Source organism: Panthera onca, chromosome A2 (assembly GCF_046562875.1).
Source record: "Panthera onca isolate mPanOnc1 chromosome A2, mPanOnc1 haplotype 2, whole genome shotgun sequence".
Taxonomy (NCBI): Eukaryota; Metazoa; Chordata; class Mammalia; order Carnivora; family Felidae; genus Panthera; species Panthera onca.
The window spans coordinates 95,162,214-95,182,972 of record NC_138340.1 but is presented as its reverse complement, the minus strand read 5'-3'; the positions used below and the strand labels follow the sequence as shown (position 1 = coordinate 95,182,972).

The following is a 20,759-nucleotide window of genomic DNA, read 5'->3' as shown; positions in this document are numbered from 1 at the left end:
GCCCAGGAAGATTCACTGACTTGTCTAGGGTTATACTGTGAATTTTTATAGCAGTCAGGTCTTTCATGAAAGTCTAAACATTTAAGAATGTCTATAGCATCTTTAAATGATTAGCTGAACCAATAGAGAAAGTTATGTTTAGAGTGAAATTATAGATGAGCGTTTAGAGCAGACTATATCAAGGAATTTGGCTTTCTTTGGAAATTGCCATTTTTGATAAAAATACCACAACAGAGAAAAAGTTATTCAGACCCCATAATTTCAAAATGCTACCGCACCCCCCGCCCCATGCCCAGATCAAAACAAAAATTCATACGATTTAGTTTGCCCCAGCTGTCTGGTATATGAAGGAATCAGGCAAGAGGCATAAAGGAAAGTCTGGCTTTTATTTACTTACCTGATTGCTATATTATTGTAGAAATTCTTGTGTGGAAATTCTGAGAGTTTCTGGGAGTAAAATCCATATGTTCACTCTCAACACAGAATCGTATATGATTAAATGCCTGGCTTGGGAGTCGTGCAGCTGTGGGCTACAACCTTTCTCCATCCCTTACCACCTGTATGACATTTAGAGCATCATGTCAAACTTCTTCAAGCCTCTATTCTGTTATCTGTAAGTAGGCATAATAGTAATCCCACTTCATAGGATTGTGGAAATGAGGTGATGCATGTAAAGAGCTCAGCACATTTCCTGATACTAACGAACCCTTGTAAATGTTAATATTTTTAGGAGAGAGGAGTTAGGTGTGTCACTGATGAGTGAGGGATTGGTGAAAATACTGAGATGGGCTCCAAGGTTGCTCAGTGAGGTCCATTGATTGACTCAGGATTTTCTTGTTAAGACTGTGCTGAATTTGCAAAGCATGCCTTCCGTCTTGGTCTTGAAAAATACCAAATAAGAAAAAATAGAGTCCACCTATAATTTCAATCTAGTTCACTTCTTGACCACTTAAGATTTTGTCTGTAGATCTGGAGTAAGAGTGTCTGACCTAATGCAGCATAAACACACGTTGGCCATGATTTAATGACAAGCAGCATAGTTAACATCTTGTATTACTAAGGAGTTTACATGGTATGCTTGGCAAAACAGCCATTTGTTTGATCTTTTGAGGCTGGTATTTCAGCTGTGTTAGGGCAGATACAGAGTACCTTTACTAGGGATAGAGCAGTTCTTCTAAGTCATGGTCTTTATAGGATATGTTGAATGTTCAGGGTGTTTAGTGAGGTCTCCCTATTTTGGCAAATTGAAACTTGAACCCTTCCAAATCCTGTGGGAACTCTGGTCAGCCCACAGCTCCCCTGTAGTTGTTCTTTCCCTGGCTTTGTAGAGTCTTGTCTATGTATCTACTACCTAGTATCCAGCCCAAGACTCAAGCAGGCCTCTGCAGATTTCTGGAACTTCTGTTTATTCCTTCCTAGCACTTTTCTTAACTTGGAATTATGTATTTGTGCAGACAAATCACATAGCCCCCTCTCCCTAGTACTATGCCCATGAATTCCAGCTGCCTCTATGGCCCTGAATTCTGACCAGTTTCTTCGGTACCCTACCCTGTGATGTGTAAAGCACTTCCAGGTTCACCTTGTTTGTTTCCCTTCTCTTACGGATCAGATTTTGCCCATTGTCCAACATCTGAAAACAGTCATTTCACATGTCTTGTCAAGTTCTATAGTTGTTTCAGAAGATAGGTTTGCCTGTAGTGGCCAGAAATGGAAGTGCTTTCCCACATTTAGTCATCATTACTGTAGGGCCTCTACCTTGAAGAATCCCCCCCTCTCCCATATTGTAGTGGTGATGAATGTGCTCCTACAACACATCTTACAAAGTGTCTCTTATCACTGAGGCCCTGAGTAGGACAGATAGTGGGGATGGACCAGAGAATCAGTCTATCATCAGAGAAGAGAACAAAAGAAACTCATCAGGAACTGAAACAGTGCCTGTAGCTGTGTCCTTGATACGTCTAGCACACAGCTACAAACACTAGGATTCTAGACCATACAAATGATACCATGTTGGCTTGTGTGGTGGGTTCATTTCTTTTTTTTTTTTTTTTTAATTTTTTTTTAACGTTTATTTATTATTGAGAGACAGAACATGAGCAGGGGATGGGCAGAGAGAGAGGGAGACACAGAATCCGAAGCAGGGTCCAGGCTCTGAGCTGTCAGCACAGAGCCCAACGCAGGGCTCGAAGTCACAAACTGCGAGATCATGACCTGAGCCAAAGTCGGATGCTCAACCGACTGAGCCACCCAGGTGCCCCTGTGATGGGTTCATTTCTAAACTCATTTCTAATCAACCATGATTTCTGAAGAACTTATTGCTTGTTTATATTGGTTATGTTTTTTTTAAATTGTAATCACCAGAATCCATGCTCATTTCCATGTTCTTAATCTAGAAAGATCTGAATTTATCAGAAAAGGACCTGGCTTTCCTATGTTTAAAGAATCCTTCCAGGCACAGGGTCATGCAAGAACCCTTATTTTCTTTAGTCATTAAAAGCACATTGTGATGAAATAAGCTAATCTATTTCTACAACAATTTCTTCACTATAATTTGAAGTGAGAAGTAATCACATATTGGTATTTTTCATGAAGATGTACCAACAAGAATGGGGTCTTTGTATAACATGAGTAGGTAAAGAATATGCAATATAATATGACTTAAATGCCCACAGGCTTTCAGTTATCTTTTTGCTTAATATATAAAATATAAAAATTGAAAAAAATTCAAGAAAAATAATTAGTTTGTTTTTCTTCTTGGTAGGTGGTAGGAACCCACTGGTGAGAAGATGTTCATTAATAAGTTTTGCTACAGAGAATGTTTGCTGGCATCGGTGAAGAATGTTTATCTTTGCTTGCAAATGATATTGCCTGTATCATGAATAACTATAAGGAGAACACAAAAGGAAAACTCCCAAATTTAAATTTGCACATTTATTGCAGTTCTATGTTTCAAGTGTCTAATGCCTATTAATTCAGATGCCATGATATTCTTTTCTTCTCCATCATCATTTTTACTTGATAACTTTAGAAAAGCATTTGAAAGAAGATAAAACGTCTTTGTTTTATGACTGGTCTGTGGATTTACTGACTCTAGGCTTCTTCAGGGCCTTGAACTTTGAGAACTTCCTATCCATTTGTAGCTTCAAATAATATTTAAAAAACAAACTACTTTGATATTTCCTTTTTATTCTTTTGAGTGTGTAACTTTATTATGTGAATTGTCTATATAATGATATTGTATAATCATCTTACGAAGACTATAGAGTGGTTAATACTATCCTGCTTTTTACAGGGGAGAAATCAGAGGTATAGAAGGATTTTGTGATTTGCCCAGTGTCACTCACTGACAATTAAGTGTCATGACCAGAACTGGGACTAAAGGCTGAGGTCTAGGGGTGCCTGGATGGCTCAGTCGGTTAAGTGTCCGACTTTTGATTTCAGCTTGGGTTGTGATCTTGTGGTTTGTGAGTTCAAGCCTGGTGTTGGGCTGATGGTGCAGAGCCTGCTTGGGATTCTCTCTCCCTCCCTCTCTCTCTGACCCTCTCCCACTCACGCTGTCTTTCTCTCTCTCAAAATAAATAAATAAATAAATAAATAAATAAATAAATAAATAAATAAACTTAAAAAAAACAAAAAGATTAGCATGAGCAGTGGTTGAATAGAGGGAGGGGACCTAACACTGGTTCCAATCCTTTTCTTGATTTACGCTAATTCCTTATCTGGGCCTCATTTTCCTCACTTGTAAAATGTTGGGGTAGAATAGGTGAGCCCTCAGATCCCTCCAGCTCTGACATTTTATGGTCATTTGAATTCCTTTGGCTTTTCTCCCAGAGTCACTGCTTCCTTTAACTTTGATTGGGATATACCTGGGTTATGTTTGATTTGCATTTCTCCATTTCTGCTTGTGCCCTAATATATTATTTTGCCTTTAAATAGTGTTTCTGAAGAGTTTTTTTTTTAAAGGCATTCATCTACCTAGCATACATTAATTTTGTGATTTAGAAACAATCTGGTTGATTTTCTCATTGTTCTTTTAATGTTTTATTATTGTGTTATGTGGTACTTTTATTGCGAATTTACCTATGCTTATGTGGTTCAACTAAAGTATGGAAAAAGCCATCACTAAATTTTCAAATAAAGTGGCCTTCAAATAACCACGTTGTTTGCCTTCATTGCTAATCATTTGTGTCATCTTGGGCCTTATTATAACATAATGAGGGAGGGTTATCAATAACTTACCCTCCTTACAAAGACATGGTGATAGAACAAAAAACTAAATAATACTTATTTCCATGATTGTCTTATACTTCTGACCTTAAGGATATTAAAGTTGAAGCATTTAAAGATAAAATATGTACTTCAAAGTCTTCATTATAATTTAAAAGAATTTCAAAACAATGAAGAAATTCAAAGACCATTGGACCTTTCAACTGGGCTATGAAGTGCATACCAAAGCTTGGACTTTTTGGAGCCCACTTCCGTACTTTTCCATGACTGATAAGTCTAATTTGCAACTAAAATGTTGTGATTTCAGTTTCAGAAAGTTGAGCTATAAATTGCCGAGATCTGGATAAATGGCCAATTATATTAGAACAAATGTCTATTGTTTTATACGGGGAGGGGGAGAGTTCACTGTACTACTTATTCAGAGTGATTATTTCAAATTTCCTTCCAGAAGAAAAAGTCCATGCCACGTTTGTGGAAATGGTTAAGTGACCACAGGAACGAAGAATTCAGAGATGATTTAGTGCAGATCATCACGAAGGCTTCCTGGCATGTGCATTTTAAACAGTACTGTGTTGTCTTCAAGTTTGCCAAAGTGTAATCTGTGAGCAATTGAGGCAAAATCAAAATCAGAAACCTAGGAGAGTAATATTGTTTTGGAATTGTCAAGCAAAAGACCTTGGTTTGGGTTGTTACGTCTGGAACCAAAATGTCACATGTGGCATACATCATTTGAAGTTTATTATTTTAACCTTAGACCTCCTTGTTGAAAATTTATGCTATTCAGTGTTTGCATCCCAGTATAAGCATTTCTATTCTGTTATATGTGAGTCTGTGCCAGCTACATGGTGAGCGTGGCAAAACCATAGCTTGGATGGCTGGAAGGCCCCCTCCACGTTCCACTCTTGCTGGCACTGCCAAACCCAATAGGTTCAAGGGGGTGCTCAAAAATTAAGGCATGGCACCAGGTAATTAAAACCATTCCCTACACATCTGGAAGAAAACCCAATCTAGTCACACTCTCTGCTGAAAAAGAAATCATTCCATGCTATTGCCAGGAGCTGCAGGAAAGTAAAAGTGGTGTCGTTTTACGTTTACAGAAGCATTTAGCATTTTCACGGACAGACTCAAAATTTGTGGTTACAAAGTGTGAAATTCTTATTAAAATTCCTCATAAAATCAACAGAACACATATCTAGCGATTGTTCCAAGGCCTCCTTTCCTTCCATTTGCACACTGATGCAATGATCCCACTGATCCATTCTATTCTCCATAGCAAACAAACCTATTTCACTTTCCCATTCATTGGCTGACTTGCCCTAGCTGGGAAATTTTTAATTATTTGTCATTCAAGTAATTTCACCCTCAATGATATGGCTTCCTTCATGCTGGAATGAGGCAGACTGTCCTCTGAGATTAAGATATAGTGAACTTGGGCTTGTCATGGCCCCAGTAGAAGAGATAGAAGTGATGGCAGACAGTGTATATTTTTGCTTGTATATCTAAGCAAAGATTTATAGATTGAGAATTTGATACCATTCTTTGTGCAGAATTTGAACTTTCCACATGCAGTTCAAAATTTACTTGCCAGTAATGGATTATATATGTCCTCTAAAGTCTCATATCATTTTTCAGGGATGATAATAATAACACAGCATTCTACTGTATCTAACGTGCCTTTGTTATCATGTTTACTCTTATAGTATTAGCTTATGGGGAAGATGGGGTAGGGGTTATTTCCCCCACTTTGAAATGAGGATCTCAAGGCTCAGAAAAGTTAAGTGGTTTACCCAAGGTCACACTGCTTGTAAGAACAGGGAAAGCTCTCAAACAAGTCTTCTGACTCCAGATTCTGAGTTCTTTCATTATCATGTTGTGCTTCTTATATTTCTTATGTCTTCTTCTCACCAGAAATCTTATTTTGGACAAGTTTTCAAAGCAATTTTGATGGTATGAATTCAAATGCCATTGACATGGAGCAGGCAGCATGGAAATGAACAGCTTCTTAATCAGGACAGTGCTTGTCATCTTGGAACTCTGGGACTGCTGAAGATCAGTGTGAAATGGCTTTATCCTTCTCTATTTGTCTAAGCACAGCAATTTGCTTATTCTTCTGATTCAGCACACATTTCTTTCTTATAATGCAGGTAGTTGTTTACTTGTATATTTCTAAAATCTCAAATATAATTTCCTGATGCTCAGTTACCATCCCATTCATCTTTGTATGAACATGTACTTTGCCCAATGTCTTGCATAAAGTAAATGGTCAATGAATGTTCTCTAAAAGGAACTGAAGATAACATAGCAGAATTTGAAGAATCCAAATGTAGTTCTCTGTATGATCTATATCAGTGCTGGCCAATATAACCTTCTGCAATGTTTACGCTTCTGCAATGGAAACACTTCATATTTTGCTGTCCAGCACTATAGCCACTAATGGCTAGTGTGACTGGGGAATAGAGTTTTCAATTTTATTTAAAGTAATTTATTAAAAAAATTTTTTTTGATGTTTATTTATTTCTGAGACACAGAGAGACAGAGCATGAGTGGGGAGGGGCAGAGAGAGAGGGAGACACAGAATCCGAAGCAGGCTCCAGGCTCCGAGCTGTCAGCACAGAGCCCGACATGGGGCTCGAACTCACAAACCGTGAGATCATGACCTGAGCCGAAATTGGTCGCTCAACTGAGTGAGCCACCCAGGTGCCCCTAATTTAAAGTAATTTAAATCTAAATAGCTGGATATGGCTGATGGTTACCATATTAGACAGCACGACTCTAAATTTTCCTCCATTTGAACTTTGTCAGATTCCCCAAATTTGATTGTATTTAGGTCCTTCCATACACTGATGGTTCTCACTATGTTTTTGATGAGATTTCATAGCCTGCCTTAGGCAAGATGAGGAAGGGTTGGGTGGAGGTTTTCTCTTGCACCTAATGTAGGAGGCCCTCTCTGCTCTTTGAGGCCCTGGTGAGGAGCTGGTGCTGCTCCCTGACTGTTTTCCGGAAAGCAGGAGTGACTTGTTTTTTGGAGTTGCAAAAGTTAGCAGGGGCTCTAGAAGGTGACACAGGGGGGATTTCTCAGTTCTTTAGGCTCAGTTTGATATTTAGTCTGGGCCTGTAGGAAATAAAAGCTCTGTCACTTTCTAAGAAAAACAAATCTGCAGTCAGAAGAAAGAGAAGGGCAGGCAGATAACACTTATTAATCAGATTTCCTCATGGATAGTCTGAGTGGTGTTCCACTTGGGGTTAGAATCTTCAGGTTCTGTCTTTCCCCTTAACATGGAAGGCTGTATACATCACCCATAACCATTAAGTTATGCATTTCTTCTAGCTGTGAAACTTCTAAATTCCTACTCTGAAGTTGTCAGCTTGGAATTAATGAAAAAACAAAAAACAAAAAAAACCCCATTTCTCTCCCCTTCCCCCCTACCCCCCCACAGCAATAGCAGAACCTGCCTAGGAAGAGAGAAATGCTATTCATGCAGGGTGGACCCTTTTGATCTCAGCGGCTTCTAAGAACCCCCATTCTTCATACTGTGGCTTCCACTAACTGCTTTGGAGGAGGCAAAAGGTTAAACAGTGAGATAGCCAGGAGTGAAATGGCAGCCAAATGAGAGGGCTCAAGGGAGCCGTTGAACAGATGTCTATGTGTTATTATGTGATTCTGGGCACAAGTCCTTTCTCAGGATGTAAACAGGGTTAGAAAGGCAGATTTTTGGGATCCTTGTGCTCTATTAGAAGTGAAACAAACATTTAGAAGATGCAATATTTAGAAAACGCATTGCTAATATTGAGGTACTCACAGGTAGCTACAAAGCTACTTACTATAAATGAATCCTAAATTTCAGGACTAGAACTGTAGAGTTAAGGGTTTTCAATGTTATTTATGAAGGAACGCAAGAGTAATTATTGTGATTCAAAGAGCAGGATCTGCCTCCAGAAGCTTGCTATCTAAGGCTGACAAAACCATCAGACAGTAATAGCCCATATTGTGTATGAAGTTGGCACTTCAAAATATGTTCTTACTCCTAAAAAATATGTTCAGATTAACCTTTTAGCTTTCCGTTTCTAGTAGAGGTGGGAGGTAAGAATTATCTGTCTCTTTAGGCATAGTACATAACAAAGTGCAGAGAGGGAAGTGACCTGCCTAAACTCACAGGGCAATCATGTCTCTATCTACACTGGCAATGGATCAGGGAACTTCAAACTAGGAGTCGCCAAGCTGGACTTTCTTCTCAGGAGTAAGATGGCAGCTCCAATCTGCTCACAGATGTAAGGGAACTTGTCTATGTGGAATACATAAATAAATGTGCAAAAGAGGAAAAGAGCCCTCAGTCTGGTAAAGCTATTGGAGAGAAGACAAATTAGCTATGACTTGGTTATAATTTCCTAAGCTGTTTTTATTTGTTTTGAAGATTTTATTTTATTTAAAATTTTTATTTATTTTGAGATAGCGTGCATGAGCAGGGGAGGGGCAGAGAGAGAGGGGGGACAGAGGATCTGGGCTCCATGCTGATAGCAGCAAGCCAGAAGCAGGGTTGAAATTGAGGAACCCGAAACCATAAGATCATGATGTGAACCAGAAGTTGGACGCTCAATGGACTGAGCCACACAGGAAACCCTAAAGATTCTTTTAAGTAATTTCTATATACAAGGTGGAGCTTGAATTTACACCCCCTTAGATCAAAAGTCACATGCTCCACTGACTGAGCCAGCCAGGTGCCCTTGTTTTTTTTTTTTCTTTTCCCCCTTAAATAAACTTTTTGTTTGGGAATAACTTTAAATATATAGAAAAGCTGCAAAGATAATAGTTTCCATATAATATTCATCCAGTTTCCCCTAATATTAACATTTTTCATATGATTTCTTGAGTTTTGCAGTGATTTTACATGCATGAGTACACCTTAAATAGAGCCTTGTTTACAAGTGGGTTTCTATCACTTTCCTGTAGTATTTTTCCAAAATCTATTGCTAAGGTAGAATAACCCAACATATCTGATAAGGATTCAATAGTTGAGCACTGGACATTTTGATTATAAGGTCATTGTTAGAGAAAGAGGAAGGAAGAAGAATATTTGATAGTGTGACAAGAGAAATATCTTGAATATTTGAATAAATATTTCAGGTAGTTCTCAGGCTGGAAGATACTTTTTCTTCTCAGGAACCAGTGAGGCTTTATGTTGAGCAAATATTGAGCAAAATTGAGCAAATTTTGGAATTTTCATGATAGTTTATAGAATAAGCATTGAAGAAAATCTGCATTTCCCAAAATTCCTTAGTTTGTTCAATAGTAAATAGAAACAGAATTACTGGACTACGAAACTTTGGTTGATAATGATGCTCGACTTCAAAGTTGGAACTCTGAGTAATTGCAGACTGAGTGAGAAACTTCTGCAGTGCTCACTGGAAGTGAATCATAGATCACTACCAAGGATATAAAAGTACAGGAGACCCAGGGTGGAGATCAGTATACCATAGAGAAGTGTCATTATTGAAGAGCACCTGGGAAGAGCCAGGCCAGGTTTCTCTGGTCATTTAGTGAGCAGTGACAGACACAATATTGGACTAATACTAAAGTTATACTTGCTTATTATTTGAGTTTGTAGAATTTGCATTAACATTTAAAGTTATTATGGAAGGAGCCATATGAAGTTTCCAATATTTGACCATTTTTGATACACAAAAACGGCACATTCAGTCATTCATCCTGATACCTAGTAAACTATATGGGGTTGATATCAACACTTTTCACTTCGTTTCACTTTATATTTTTGTTGATTTTTGAAGTTGGAAGTAAAGAACAACCATTTGAGCCTAGAAAACCCAACTGACATTTGCTATGAAAATACCTGGAATGGGCACAAAATTCCTGTGTGACAGATCTTGCATGCTTTAGTAGTAACCGTTTTATACTTTATTCCCAGGATTAAGTTGGTTCTATGTATTTATATTTATGAATTTTCTAGATGTAGTAGTATTCACTATTTTCGCCCCTCCCTCCCCAGGGATCTAGAAAATATATTTGAAAATGATTGTTTATCATCATATTTAATTTTCAACCATAAGGTGGCATCATATCACATTTTATACCAAAGAAGCAGGCTGTTTTTCTGTTCATTGAAATGACTAATGCTCTGCACATGTCTTTAAGTTATGGGTGTAACACATTACTGAATTTTGAAGTTTTTAAGCGAATATTAGAAGCTGGCATCTTCACATAGGAGTTTCACATTTTTTCCTTATATTTGATCTTTTTATATTATAGCTGAGAAGTTAGTAATAGAAGAAACTATTACTATATTAACTAATACTATGTTTTACCTCATTAAAATATGTAAGGCAGTTTCTTGCATATATAGAAGCTTCTCAAAAATATTCATTGCATGATTAAATTAAAATATTCCTTTAATAGGCCTTCCCCTCAGGAATTCATTTTCTCATTTGTCAAGTTGAATTTACAGCACACTTTTATTGCTATGACCCATTTCTTACCAGAATAAGAAGCTTATTTTCATGAAGAAGTTAAACCCAACCGAACACATTTAATTTTCCTACTACCTTTTAAAAATACATTGCCTTTTTTTTTAAAAACATGACACTTTTTTTTCTTAATTAGAAATGCCCAGGACTTGCAAATTACATAAATCTGCTGGTTTACCCTCTCTAGTTGCTTGATAGAACATTCTGGTTTAGTTTTGAAAAGCTGAGTAAAATTTGCTTCATCTTCCTGCATAGAAACTTTTTGTACCTTTGCAGAAAACTCTGTAAATGCTTTCCATATAAAACCTCCCTTTTTTTCAGATGCAGTGATTTTGTTCTTGGAACTCTTTGTTTATAGTGTTGTGGGAAGTTGGTGCCACTTGGCCTGCAGGAAATACTCCCACAAGGTGTGTTGCAGGGCACCTTAGAAGTCTAGTTAGGAATTCAGAGATTGCAGTAATAAGACTTTGGTCTCAAGATTTCTCCATCTGGAGTCCTTTATCATACTGACTGACTATAATCCCAAAGCAACAGATTTAAAGTGAAAAAGTGTTAACCATCAACAAACAACAACTCTGTATTATATAACCAGCTAGAAGGCTATTTCTATTAAATTGATTGAATGATTGCATGAGTTGAGGTTTGGCTATAACCTAGATATTAAATCTACCCCACTCCCCAGTGCCCCCCTCCCCCTTAGGTGGAGCTCTGCTTTAAAAATAAACCATATTATATTTCTCTCTATTATCAAAAATGTAGGCATTTAATCCTTAATATTTTCCTCTCAGTGTCAAAGTAAAAAGTCAAGGTGAAATAAAGTAAAAAGTCAAAGTGAAACAAGTATGATGGTGTGAAATAGAGTAAGGGGATAGTCCAAAGAAGAAGGTTAGGAAAGGCATGCCTGAGAACATGATCTTGGTTTAAGCTGAAGGATGAGTCAGAGCCAACCCTGTAAATGTGGGCCTTGATTTGGGTGGGTAGAGAACAGAATGGTAATGTCCAGAGAGACATTCTGGAAAGCAACTAGCCTATGTATAGGCTCTGTTGTGGGAAAGAGCTTAGCATGTAATGGAGAGAAGATAGAAATAAGGACTGTGTGGTTACAGCAAGGGCACTGGGGAGAGGGTGCTGGGGGCATGACACAGTGAATTAGAGAGGTAGGCTAGTGCCATGGTAAGGACTTTTGGATGCAATGGGAAGCAAATGAACTTTTAATTAGGGAAATTACCTGATCTTATTTATATTTAAAAAAGATCACTCTTGGGGCGCCTGGGTGGCTCAGTTGGTTAAGCTTCTGACTCTTGATTTTGGCTCAGGAAATGATCTCATGGTCGAGAAATCAAGCCCCGTGTCAGGCTCTTAGCTGGATGTGGAGCCTGCCTGGGATTCTCTCTCTTCCTCACTCTCTGCCCCTCTTCCTCATGTTCTCTCCCTCCCTCCCCACCAAATAAATAAATAAACATTTAAAAAAATCACGCTGCTTCATTAACAGTGGAACAGATGAATATGTTGTGATATATTTATACAATGGAATGTTACATGGCAAGGAGAATGAACAATTTGTTGTTACCCACAATAGCATGAAAGAAAATGCCATCTCAAATATACTATTGAGGTGGAAAAGTCAAATGCAAGAATGAGTTTATTTATGTGAAGATTCTATTTCTTGATTTGGGGCACTGGTTAGATGAATGTGTTCAGTTTGTGAAAATTCATCAAATTGTATATTCACAACTTGTGCACTTTTATGCATGTCAAACTTAAAAAAAAAGTTTAAAAAAAGGAAGACTCTGGCGGCAGAAGAGGGAATCAATTATAGAAGAGAGTGGAAGCAAGGGGACCATTAGGAACCTATTGGAATTTTCCAGATGAAAGATGATGACTTCAATAGGGTAGTGGTGGAAATGAGAAGTGTGTAGTGGCATCCTTGACTTATTATTGTCTCTCTATGAGGTCTGCAAACTCTTGGTTTTACATATCTTTCTTTGTGATGTTAAAAATAAAAACTTAGGGTTTTGCTTGAGAACAGATACTGAGTTTTAGTGGTTCCTGTATATTCAAATAACTACATTACTTTGTCTATGATGAGTTATGCTACAGGTTTTATCTATATTATCTATACTAGGATTTATGTATTAAAACTAGTAGTTTTTAACATAATTAACTATTTAACTAACATATTAGTATTATGTTATAATTTGCAGTAAATATTGTGAAGACAGGTAAAAACTCACTTTGTTTTCAAAGTCAGGAGTTAACTATTTGTGCCATCATTTAAAATATAAATTACATTTGAATATATGGCTGTTAAATACCAGGCTTATCAGCTTCACTCCCTTCCCCCCAACAACTAAGGTAGTGTTTGGTATCTGTTTAGGTAGCCTGTGCGGGTTGTCAGATTTCTGAAGAGAAGCAAGGATCAAGGGGCCCCTGACTGGTACAGTAGGGGTTCTTTAAGTTGTGAGCACTGAGGTGTCTTAGCTGGGCTGCTGAGATGTACAAAGACGGCTGCACAGTGAATTCTGACCCTGTAGCCCTTTCTATTGTAACTGAATCTTCACATTCATATCCATCAAATTGACATGTGATAGTCTAAGGAGAAAACAACCTTGGAAATGGTGTATTGAAAGTAATTTACTCCCTCATCTATCACGTTCTCAAATGGTCTACATTTGAGCAAAGCGGTGGGAATATAAAGCCTATATTCTGAAATTTGAGAGGGTCTAGGGAAAGGTGTTTTAATTTTATTCTTTTTTCTTAACACATATATATATTTCATACAAACACATAATGTAAAAGTGGAAGATGTACATGACATTTGATATACACATTTTTTAAAACTAGCTTTGAATTCATTTCCTCCTATCAGAAAAGCATGCCTCTTGGATAATATTAGATTTTCAGAATGTGCAGATGGAAAATAGTTAACGGAAATCACCCCAACTAGATTTATTTTGCATCGTGCTTCACTGAGTACAGGAGTCATCTAGAAGTTTCTAATTTTTTCCCTGGAGACCATCACAAAATTCAGTCCCAAAAAAGAGGGGTGGGATGGATGGGGGAAACAATGTGCAAATATTTGTTTGAAAGATGCTCTTTCCTGCCTATAGAGTGAAATGGATACCGACCTCCAGATTTGTTGACCTGTTGGTGAGATGGAAACTAAAATATGAAAAAAAAATGAAAGTTTTCCTTGATGATAGATTTTTCCCACCTCTTTCAAATGCAGCTAGTATGAACAATCTAATGACTAGAAGGATCTTCAGACCTCTATATAGTGCTGAAGAATGTCATGTTGAGAAGGGGCACGCTTTCCCTATATCATTGTGCCTTAATCTTCTTAGATTTTTCTACAAAGAAATCATATTAATCAAATCTCTTTTCTGCTGTATGAAAGGTGCTGGCTAATGCTCGACTTTGGGTGAAATTGGATATGGAAGAAAATCCTGACTTGAAATAATACCAGACTTTCTATAATCTTGTGTTACTGGAGTCTTAGTTCAGGACTGTAATTTCCAGCTCAGGTTTTATGAAATCTGAGACCTGCCAATGAGCCCAAGAGGTACTACATACTTTTTGGAGGCAAAACAAAAGTAAAACAAAACCAACCATCACCCTCCAAAAATGAAAACAAAACAAAAACAAAAACAAAATCCAATTTAAATGGATTTAAACACAAAAAAAGAAACATTTGCCTTAAAAAGGTTTAGAAGTAGTTTTTATGCATGTATCTTTAAATCAAATAAAGAGCAGCAACTGTATCTTGCAAGTACAAAAAAGCAGAAATTGCTGTTCATTTGGCTTATTGCTTTGATAGTTCTAAAAGGGCAAACATGTCTACCATTATGTAATCTGATTTTTTAAAAACTTAATTAAGAATGTATATATCTAAAATATGGTTGCTTTTTCAAAGTGCTTTTCTTGGGAAGCTATCTACTTGCTTCAACAATTCATCTATTAAAATATTTTGGAATCCTTTGGAAACTGTTGAGTTTTAACATACCTAATTTGAATATATTTTGGGGACAGGCTGCAGTTTTGTAAAAGTGTGAAGTCATTAAGAATAGAGAGCCTAAAAGTATATCCATGTGTATATGGTCAGTTGATCTTAGACAAGGGTGCCAAGACTACACAAAAGGGAAAGGAAAGTGTCTTCAACAAATGTTGTTAGGAAAAAGGGAGATCCACATGCAAAAGAATGAAATTGGATCCTTATTTTATACAATACACAAAAGTTAACTCAAAATTAATTAAAAATTTAAATGTAAGACCTAAAACCATACAACTCTTAGAAGAAAAAATAGGGGAAATGTCCCCCGACATTGGGCTTGGCAGTGATTTCTTTGATAGGACACCAAAAGCATAAGCAACAAAAGCAAAAATAGATAAATGGGACTACATCAAACTAAAGAGCTTTTGCACAGCAAAGGAAACCATTGACAAAATGTAAAAAGTAAACTTTCAAATGGGAGAAAATATTTGGAAATTACCTGTTAAGGAGTTAATATCTAAAAAAACACAAGGAACTCATAAAACACAACAGCAAAATACTAAATAATGCAATTAAAAATTGTGCATAGGAACTGAGTAGACATTTTGCTAGGGAAGAAATACAAATGGTCCGTAGGTATGTGAAAAGTGCTCAATATTAATAATTATTAGGGAAATGCAAATCAAAGCCATAATAAAATATCACCTCATGCTTGTTAGAATGGCTTTGTCAAAAACACAAGAGATAATAAGTATTGGCAAGGGTGTGGAGAAAGCCATGAGAAAGAAGGAAATCCTGTCATTTACAACAACATAGATGAACCTGGAGGATATTAAGTTAAATGAATAGGCCTAACACAGAAGGATAAAAACTACATGATACCACTATGTGAGGAATCTAACATAGTCAAACTCAGGACAATTTAGTTGTAGTATCTCCTTGGTCTCTTCCAATCTAGGAAGTTCGTCATCTGTTTTTTTTTCTTTCATGATCATGACTCTTCAAAGGTATTGGTCTGGGAATGCAAGCTGGTGTAGCCACTCTGGAAAACAGTATGGAGGTTCCTCAAAAAACTAAAAATAGAATTACCCTATGGCCCAGAAATTGCACTACTAGGCATTTATCCAAGGAATACAGGTGTGCTGTTTCGAAGGGACACATGTACCCCCATGTCTATAGCAGCACTATCAACAATAGCCAAAGTATGGAAAGAGCCCAAATGTCCATTGATGGATGAATGGATAAAGAAGATGTGGTGTGTGTATATATATATATATATATATATATATATATATATATATATATATATATATATATATTACTTGGCAATCAAAAAGAATGAAATCTTGCCATTTGCAACTATGTGGATGGAACTGGAAGGTATTATGCTAAGTGAAATTAGCCAGTCATAGAAAGACAAAAATCATATGACTTCACTCATATGAGGACTTTAAGAGACAAAACAGATGAACATAAGGGAAGGGAAACAAAAATAATATAAAAACAGGGAGGGGGCAAAACAGAAGGGACTCATAAATATGGAGAACAAACTGAGGGTTACTGGAGGGGTTGTGGGAGGGGGGATGGGCTAAATGGGTAAGGGGCACTAAGGCATCTACTCCTGAAGTCATTGTTGCACTATATGCTAACTAATTTGGATGTAAATTTAAAAAATAAAAATTAAATTAAAAAGAAAAATAAATTAAAGGTATTGGTCAATTATTTCATTAAATATCCTTCAATTTGGGTTTGTTGGATAGTTCCTCATGATTAAATTCAGGTTTTGCATTTTTTGGCTAAAATACATAGAACTGTTGTGGCATTCTCTTCAGTACATCATATCAGAGGCACATGATTTGCATTTTTCCATCACTGGTGATGTTAACTTTTATCATTTGGTTAGGGTGGTGTCTGCCAGGGTTTTCTACTACAAGTATACCATTTTTGCCTTTGGCATTTGAAAATGTAGTTCAAAAATATAATGAACAAGAGTAAAATATATACAGTCCCTCAAGACCACTTACTGGAGGTAGGTAGAGTTTTATTTGTTAAAGAAGTCTCATTCATTTGGTGTCAAATGACATTTTGAGAAAATATAAATTTCCTGCTTCTCATCATACTTTTGTCCTGAATGTTATCATCTATTATTTATACTTGCTTGAGACAGTTATTATTTATTTATTTATTTATTTAATGTTTATTTGAGAGAGAGTGCAAGTGGGGGGAAGGGCAGAGAGTGACAGGGAGACAAAGGATCTGAAGCAGGCTCTGTGCTGATAGCAGAGAGCCCAACATGGGGCTTGAACCCATGAACTGTGAGATCATGACCTGACCTGAAGTTGGATGCTTATTTATTTATTTTATTTTAAGAGAGAGAGAGTGAGAGAGAGAGAGAGAGAGAGAGAGAGAGAAAGACTGCATGAGTTGGGGGAGGAGCAGAGAGAAAGGGAGAGAGAGAGAAAGAGAAAATCCCAAGCAGGCTCTGAGCTGTTAGCACAGAGCCCGAAGTGGGGCTTGATCACATGAACCATGAGATCATGGTTTCAACCTGAGCTGAAATCAAGAGCTGGATGCTTAACCAATTGAGCCATCCAGGTGCCCCAAGCTGTCATTATTTATATTAGTGAAGACTGAATGAGTTTCTATTCTATGGGTTATAATCTATTACTATAATTATTTATTTTGTTGCTCAAATATTCTCCAAATTGGCCATTGGGAGACCCTTTAAGTTTAGAGTCCACATTCTTAACTACTACTTTAAACTCCTTTATAGTTGGGCTTATTTACTTCAGATAGGCACCATGCAATCCTGGTTTAATAAGTTCTCATTCATATGCATAATAGGAGGCTTATTTTAGCTTCTGAATATGATACCATGTCCTTCTTTAAAAAAAAAACCCATTCCTAATCTGTTGTACCCCAGGTTCATTTGCCGCTCTCTCACAATTTTTGCTACAGGCTTTACATATGGACAGTTTTCAACTTCAAAGACTATTCATGATAAATGTCCTATATAGGCAGTAGGGATTCAACTAATTCTAGTACTTTTTATTATCTTTAATTTGATTTAATTCAACAAATATTCATTTCAAAGCACACTGGAGAGAAAAAAAGTAGAATAAAACCTATTCTCTGATCTCAACTAACTTGCTATCCAGTAGGGAAACAAGACATATATGCAATTATGATGTAAGCGATGTGATAACTACTTGAATAAAATGTTATGGAAACATAAAGAAGGGTGACTTTCATTCCAACTTGGGCGTGGGATAGGGTGATGGAGAGAATAGGGCAAGGAAGCGGGGGAGGGGGGGCATGTGAGATCTTCTCTAAGGTTTACCAAATGAGAATAAAAGACATGAATATTAATCTGAAGAAAATGTCTGCCAGACATCATTTCTTTTGCCATTTGGTCTTTATCTTCATTCTTTTGAGACTTGCTTTTTGGTTTCAAAAATCCTGAAAACTAAAGGTCAGAGAGACTTACAGTTTTACAAATAATTGCCAAGGCATGGAACTGATGATGAGCCAGGGGTGATAACCTAGGTGTGTAATGAGAATAGGTTGAGTTTATATCACTTTGCATTGTAGGGTAGTCCAGTCTTGAGAATGGAGAATCAGAGCAAGCCTGGACTGGGAATGTCTTATGTAACCACCTATTCCCTTTTGCTTTTCATTTCTCTTGGCAAAAGTAGAATCAACTCTTCATGTTATCTAGCTGGGTTCAAAAAGAGCTTCTGTCATCATGTCCCTTTTTGAGTTATCTAAGCAGGAAGAAGATGACGATTCCAGGACAGTGGGTTATATATTTAAGCAATAAGCGAGTATCAAGAGACAGTTTTTGGAAGGTGACGATGGTGATAGTGGGAGCTTTCGAAGTGCTTTATGTAAATAGTTGTCTTTTTTTGAAGTAGGTTTTCTCTTTTAGCATGCAACGTAAAAGGCATTTGTGGCTTCTGAGCACTAGGGGTGAGGCTATTTGGCTCCTAGACAGTCTCTGCTAAAGTTTTTGATGCCTTGAAATTCTTCAGGCCTGAGGCCTGCCAGAGAGGAGGGCAGAAAACAGCAGCTTAGATGAATGAATACTCAAGTGAGCTTCAGAAGGAGAAAAATGCCTCTCACAATCTGGTGGAGAATAAGACAGAAAATGCCATTTGCTTTTGTGCAGAAAATAATAGTGAAACTAATTAGCATCACAGAGAACTTTTCCTGGTATGTGGGTATAAATTTCCTAATTTATAACTGAATAAAAGGTAAACTTAATACACATAAAATGCTTGGAAATGGATTGGTTCTGAAAAACTTCTGAAAATTATTTATTTATTACTAAATGATTTCAATACTGCTGGCACCAAGAGATATGGGAATTGTCCCTTCTTACAGGCTTCTTATGAGGAACATAAACACCCAGAAATATGCATATGTGTATATAATGGCTTTTCTATTTATAATTTATGTTCACATGTATAATTTATATTCCAACCAAGAGTTTTTGTCTGGATGGCTTATTTGTGATTTGATAAATGAAAAATCCTAAAAATATTTTTTTAAAGAGAATTGATTCTCATCCTCTATTATTTGCCTTCTTATTTAGTAAACACAGAGAATTAAATATATACTTGATTTGTAAGACAAAAGAAATCCAAAACAGAAATTCTCTCAAACTTTCCATCAAGTGGTTTAAAAATTGTTATTGACTTTAAGTCCTAAATAGAAGTTCTTTTGTTAAACATATATGAGTATATGTACACACACACACACACACACACACAAACACACACACACACAAATACACACTAATCTGAAAGATGAGCTGGAAATGAGCCCACAAGAAAATAACAACTTAAAAGTGATAATATTATGACTATCAGAAGTAGTGTTGCATCTGTGGAGTAGTTTTGTAGTCTCTTTGTATCACAATTAATCACCTTTGAGAAGTCCTTTTTGCTTGGGGGGTACGTCAAGAGCAAGAAGTTGCTTCATTCTTGGTTCCTTAGAGAGTTAGACTGTTTGGCCAGAGTTATGGAAAAGGGATTGTGTCACAAGTGAAGTTATGGTTTCAGGACTGCTTCCAAATATTCCAGCTTTGGTTATAGGGGTAAAGAACTGAGGATTCTTGAAGCAGTCTTTTTGGTCAAACAATTTAACAGGCAGTAGGTCTGGTGCCAGTGATTCCATTTCTAAAGGATTTGCCTTTGAAGTGTTTGTTCCTCAGTATGTTTTTCCAGCCAAACATATGCCTGTGATTTGAAAACAGCTTAAGAATTTTCTTTCACACTTTAGTGTTCATGTTTAGTTTGCTGGCATTAGAAGATTCAAAATAAACTAGTCTGGCTCCTCAAATCCCTACAGTGATTTTGCAACTGAGGGTTATTCACATGGGTGGAGTTTAGTTATCTCTGACTCTACATAAACATTACAAATTATTTTTTCAATGAATTTATTTCTGGTAAAGGGTTAAAGGAAAATGTGCTCAAGCTTGCTTATACTTTGCATCTTCTAGAGTTTTTTAGAAAATTATTTATTTGTGAACTATTGTCTTAGTAGTTTAAATTTTTTAGTCTGCCAGGGAATATAGGTGGTGTTTCTGATGAACATTATGTCTGGCTGGTGGCTTGAAACTCTGATCACTGGACTACTTCTCCTTGAGAATTCACTGACTGCATGGGAACAAAAGATTGAAAACATTGAGATCTCTGTTTTCTGCTTTGTTCTGGAGAGAAAAGACTCATGTTTTTTTTTTTTTTTTTTTAAATTTTTTTTTTTTCAACGTTTTTTATTTATTTTTGGGACAGAGAGAGACAGAGCATGAACGGGGGAGGGGCAGAGAGAGAGGGAGACACAGAATCGGAAACAGGCTCCAGGCTCCGAGCCATCAGCCCAGAGCCTGACGCGGGGCTCGAACTCACGGACCGCGAGATCGTGACCTGGCTGAAGTCGGACGCTTAACCGACTGCGCCACCCAGGCGCCCCGAAAAAGACTCATGTTTGATAAGACATTGTGTCCAATGTGGGTAAATTGCCTATGATTTTGTTGGTTTTGTGAATGGTCATTGGATTAAAA

General features: G+C 37.0%; 1 long non-coding RNA gene across 3 annotated transcripts in view; it reads right to left on the bottom strand.

Annotated features, from left to right (window-relative positions):
• LOC132679879 (uncharacterized) overlaps positions 1-20,759 on the bottom strand; it is a 297,655-nt gene that overhangs the window by 38,640 nt on the left and 238,256 nt on the right. Inside the window, exon 7 of one of the 3 annotated variants that reach the window (XR_013553996.2) lies at positions 18,498-18,820. The exons of the other annotated variants lie outside the window; for them this stretch is intronic. This is a non-coding gene — a long non-coding RNA (uncharacterized LOC132679879). Of the gene's footprint in view, positions 1-18,497; positions 18,821-20,759 lie in introns of those variants that run through there. 3 annotated transcript variants of the gene reach the window in all.